General features: G+C 34.3%; 1 pseudogene; it reads right to left on the minus strand.

Annotated features, from left to right (window-relative positions):
• Window positions 1-319: 319 nt before the first annotated feature.
• On the minus strand, window positions 320-4,226 carry LOC147466417 (uncharacterized; annotated as a pseudogene).
• Window positions 4,227-6,032: the final 1,806 nt, after the last annotated feature.

Raw genomic sequence — 6,032 nt, forward strand, 5'->3', positions numbered from 1 at the left:
GCATCATATCCTTTTTCATAAGCCCACCTAAGTGGCGTTGTTCTTCCTGTATAATCTTAAAAAAAAATAATCATAAAAATTACTCATCTGATAATTGCACAAACTTCTATATATTACAGAAATTATCTTAGATGCATACTTATTCCTTAGAAAAAGTAAGGATAAAAATTTGATGACATTAATACCTCTATATACATAAAAATTAATAAAATTAAGAGTTTAACATTAGTAAAAAGCAAAACACCGCATATCAAGGTTTCATTGCAAATTTAAGGATGTGTGTTATAGTGTATATTTAACATTCATCTTGGAAAATATCTTAGTTGTGCATTTTTCTCATGTTCAAGATTCGATCATGTGCTGTAAGGTTGGTGTCAGCTCATGGACTAGAAAGAAAGCTGGACAATCGTTGCATGACCATGATAACATGCAGAGTGTAAGGTGTGTGTCCATCGGGCTCTGCCAAGAATAAAATAGTCAAAGACTTTTTGCTATATCCCGTAACATTACTTTGTGCAGAAAACAGAACAATATTACAAAATTAATTGCATGCAAGTTGAGGAGTGTTGCTGCATAACAGAAACCATGTAAAAAAAAAAAAAACAAATAAAAAAAAAAAATAAAAAAACATTAGTGGATCTAGTTCCAGAATAATAGTTAAAACATTACAAACCTGATAATTAATCAAAGCAGGATCCTGACTTAATAAGGAAAACCAAAGGATCTTTTCTTTGACCCCCTGTGCAAGTGCTTGCCTGCTGTTTCTCCCATAAGTTTTCTTTCAGTAACAGGCTTGAACTCCATTAGTTAGCAGGCTTTGCACACTCAAACCACCCATGATAACAAGCACTGTCAGGAAAAACATTATAAAAGAAGATTATGTGATTCTATGAAGGAAAAAAAAACAATCTAATCATTCTGTCACATATAGTCAACTCTATTACAATAAGACAATTTTTGTAAAGACAGAAAACAGAAACATATTAATTCTACTAAAACATCAGCAAACATTATCGTTTGCACATTTTAGAGCACAAGATTTTGAACCGGCAGCTCCCTTCCCTCGCTAGGCAGAACATGAAAATAATGAAAATATAAATAAAAGTATACAAAATTATTCTTTTACAACGTATGATGCTGTATTTCATACTTTACACATGAAAGGTGTGTCAAGATAGACATTTGTAATGTGGGCATCTGATCGAAACTGTGGTTGCAGCGTAAATTCAAAATTTAGATATGACCATTCCGAACACAGCAATGCAAGCTGTGTACTTCCTCATCATGAATTCGAAAACTGTTTGGGAGATAATTTCTAATCGATGTCAGCACAAATACATTTGAATTAAAAATATCCAAATTGTATCTATCAATAACACAATGTGGCCTTAAAAATGACAAGGGACACTAGATAAAAGGTTTAAAGTAAAAGTTATACGATAACGTACACAAAATGTAGTTTTGATGCAGAAAGAGTTACTGCTCATTTGGTAATTTAAACATAGCTCTATTATGAAAGAATGAAACAAAAAGTGTAGAAAAGGGATTATTCAAAATTAAACAACAAATACAGGACACGAGAAGAAAAAAATACTTTGTATTTGGCATGTTACCTAACCCCTTGCTCTTTCTTGTGGCATCTGTACACTTATAAAAATAGCCAAATGTGCTGGCTAATGGAGCGGCCGGTCACTACAGAGCCAGCTATGTTGACATCAACTCCACATGAAAGTAATTTTCACAACCTGATTAAAGCAAGCATAAATAATATCTATTAATTATCTCTGGGAAAACAAAATCATCATTGCAATTATATCATTTGTAGGATGGCAAATAAAATACAAAATTACATCACCTCAAGACAGATTTGTGGCTTTCTGTCTATTTATCAATCACTAATATCATCATTCAAATTAGTAGTTTACAATCCTAAAGGATAAAGTAAATATCGTTATGACCGGTGTCCTGAATCAGTGACATCTGCCTTGGTGTTGAAAAATCCCCTTTTCTAAGCCCCATCCATTATCCTTCCTCATCTATAAAATTTACTTTCCAACATTTGAGTTGGGTACAAGTTGCACATTTTATTTTGCAAGTGCCAAAATGGAAACTTAAACATACCAAATGAAAGGGTAATCTAAAAATAATCACTTACTGAGTCATTCCAAAGAGGCAAGCATATGAAGAGGAGAAAAAGCACAGCATCTCTGCTTCGATGTTTGCCCACGCTGAGCCAATGCTCTTGTGACCTTAGGTGACCTGCCCATGCAGGATATATGCAGTGCTGTGAAACTCCCTGCCTCCTGTGTGTCAGGTGGCTGCACTTTTCAGGAGGAGACGAACCACAGTCCACATCCCCCTGTTTGGAAATTGAAACATTAAAATGTCTGTCATATTTCCTTACAGATACATTTTAATCTCTTGTAATTTTCTAAAATTGTGCGTATTAACAATCTAAAGGACAAGTAAAAGGTTAAATGAGAAATTATAATTGTATACCTAAAGAACACTAATTTAATTGTATAATAATAGGTATCATTGCATAGAAAATAATCCAATTTAATAAAAAAAAAATAACAATTGATTTCCACTGGCCCCAACTGGAAAGCAAAATGGTTCTGGCTTTCCTTATGTCAGTGACTTTGATGATCTGAGTTAGTATTACAGTGCATTAGTTCAAGATAATCTAAGATGCACTTATATGCATACAAATGCACAAACCACTAAACAGGATAAATGATAGAAAAGAAAAGGTATATAGAAAATACCTATTAAAAAAAGGAGATGATTGGAAATTAATATGCTGGCATTGTATCTTCATTTGATTGTAAATGAAGAGTCCATATTCTTCTAGATATATACAAACCCATTTAAGTATAATGTGTGTGGTGTGTGTGTGTGTGTGTGTGTGTGTGTGGTGTGAGTGTGTGGTGTGGGTGTGTGTGTGGTGTGGGTGTGTGTGTGGTGGGTGTGTGTGTGTGTGGGGTGTGTGTTTGTGTGTGGGCGGGTATGTGTGTGTAGTGTGTTCTCTGTCTGCGTCCTGTCGTGACTTCTGTCTGTCTACTGTCTGTCCTGTCTGTCTTCTGTCTGTCTGTCTGTCGTCTGTCAGTCCTGTCTGTCTGGGTCTGCTGTCTGTCCTGTCTGTCATGTCTGTCCTTCTGTCAGTCTGTCTGTCCTTTTCTGTCTTTCAGATCAGTCAGTCATCAGTCAGTCAGCTCAGTCAGTTATCCCTTCAGTCAGTCAGTCAGTACCAGTCATCTGTCAGTCTGTCTTTAGACAAAACATTCAAAACTAAATCTAAAACAAGAAATGTATTGGCAAGTAAAATACTTACGAGATATTATTACACATCATCATCACCTTCGCACTCTATCCTCCTTTACTGAAACATGTTCCCTGTGTAGCGTATGTGTTTCCGTAAAGAATCACTGCTGGTGTCCAAGTAGTTGTACTAATTGTAATTATTTTTTTCTTCTTTTTTAATTAAATCTAAAACACGCTTCAAATCAGAGGAACACACAAAAAATCTTAATCTAAATGTGAACACTTCCATTTAATAATCAACAATCAATTACATGCTATATATTTTGTTAGTTGAGAAGCTTAATTTTCATATAAAGATCACTTCCAAAAGCTAGAAAAAAAAAGGATAAAAGTGATACTATCTTTAGTGACGAACTATCATTGACAACATTTCATATCTCTAGATAGACTAAAATTACATTAGACAAACCATTCTAATACTGGTCAGCAGTTACAGGTGATTGCCACTCCAAAAAGGGAAGGGGGACCAAAGTCGAATCTTAACCGTATATGAAGCAACATGAAGAGGCGAGAAACCATTTTTATACAAATAATTGGTTGGATCTGCTCCCTTTTTCATGAGGATTCGAACCAGTTCCTTAATATCTTTAGGTTTATAAGCTTTTGTCCCTGTATCTGTATTTCATTTTCATTCTCCATTTTCCCTGTTTTCCCCCCCCTTCCCATCCTTCTTGAGTTACGTGAAGACTTCATGGAGCTGCCAGATAGCAAGTCAGACTCCTGTATGCCTCATTCAGCTTCGACATTCTTCTCCTCCCTGCCTTTTATCTCTGAGAGTTCTTCATTGTTTGGTTCTGTCATGAGAGGCAGCATAAGTGCAGAGGTCATGCCATTGTCTAGTCGCGTCGCCAAGAGGCTGTCTGGACTTAGGAGACTTGTAAGCTGGTCTGCAGGGCCATTGCCTAGAGTGAAACAAATGCTTAATTAAGGAGAGGACAATAAAAAGCTTAACATGGAATGTATTCTATCATTACTATTGTGCGAGTGATAGCATAACAATGATAATAACAATATAATCGAATTTATAATAAAAGTTAATAGAGTACCGATAAAAAAATAATAACATTACTAAAAACACAATTCTTTATCATCTTACAAGTAAAATTTAATAATCAATAATAACCTTAACAAACATACTACTACTATTAATAATATTATAGCTAATAACGACTAATAATAACTATTAATAATGTCATCTCATCAATATCATTATTATCCTCATAAACAAAATTATAATGATCATAATAATCATGATCACAAGTATAATTAGAATCTATTATGAATAATGATAATGATCATACAATAGTAAATGTTAATTATAAATAAAAAATACTTATGAATTATTATTACTATCATTATCATTCTCTTTATAATAACAACAATAATGAATAATGATAATAATGGCTGATTATAATATACAATATAATGATAATGATAAAATAATAATAATAATAATAAAATAATATGAGTTAATAATAATAATAATAAAAATAATTAATGATAATGATGATGATAAAATTTTTAACAGCTACCATTACATCATCTCCATTCTACTGAATTCATATATCTTGAAAATAATAAGGAGCAAATGATGAACAATAACTAAAAAAAAAAAGCTACACTCACCAACACACATTTTGTGACCATGATCCGTAAGCCCTTCTGTGTGTGGCCAGCATATATAAATCCTGTTGCAGTTTCTCGCTCCAGCAGAGCAATAGATTCGCCCAGAATCTATTAAGAAGTTTCCTGGGATCGAGATGTTATCTGTGGTCTGATTTATAGGTTTCCCATTTCTTGTAATAACTGCCAAAGAGTAACTCTAAAGTAACAGTCAAAGCATGTGTGTGAGTAGCCTAATCTATCTGTGCAATTGTGGTATTACATACCCTTCACAGAACCACAAACACACATGCACATACACATACATACATACATACCATAACTATATAATTATATATATCTATTATATATATATAATATATATATAATATATATATAATATATACATACATATAAAATACATACATATGTATATATATTAAATATATATATATTATAATATATAAAATATATATATATATAAATAGATAATATATATAAGGTGTGTGTGGTGTGTGTGGTGTGTGTGTATGTGTGTGTGGTGTGTGTGTGTGTGTTGTGTGTGTGTGTGTGTGTGTGTGTGTGGTGTGTGTGTGTGTGATGGTGTGTGTGTGTGTGTGTATGAGTGTATGTGTGGTTATGTGTGGTGTGTGTGGTGTGTTGTTGTGAGTGTGTGTGTGTGTCGGTGTGTGTGTGTGTGTGTGTGTGTGTGTGTGTGTGTGTTGTTGTGTGTGTGTGTGTATGTGAGTATGTGTGAGTATTGTGTGGTGTGTGTGTGTTTGTTGGTTGTGTGTGTGTGTTGTGGGTTGTGTGTGTGTTGTGGGGTGTGTGTGTGTGTGTGTGTGTGTGTGTGTGTGTGTGTGTAAGTGTGTGTGTGTATGTTTGCGTGTAGGTGTGTGTGTGGTGTGTTGTGTGTGTGAATGTTGTGTGTGTGTGTTTGTGTGTGTGTGTGTGTGTGTGCATATGTGTGTGTGTGTGTGTGTGTGTGTGAATGTTGTGTGTGTGTGTGAGTGGTATGCACCTGAATGTTCCTGCTAATCAAGAGTACAGAGGATGTGGTATAGAACACAGACCCTTGCGGTGGTAGCTTGTTATTTTACCCAGTT

Source organism: Penaeus japonicus, unplaced genomic scaffold, assembly GCF_977035675.1.
Source record: "Penaeus japonicus unplaced genomic scaffold, GWHDUDI00000001_assembly GWHDUDI00001163, whole genome shotgun sequence".
NCBI classification, from domain to species: Eukaryota; Metazoa; Arthropoda; class Malacostraca; order Decapoda; family Penaeidae; genus Penaeus; species Penaeus japonicus.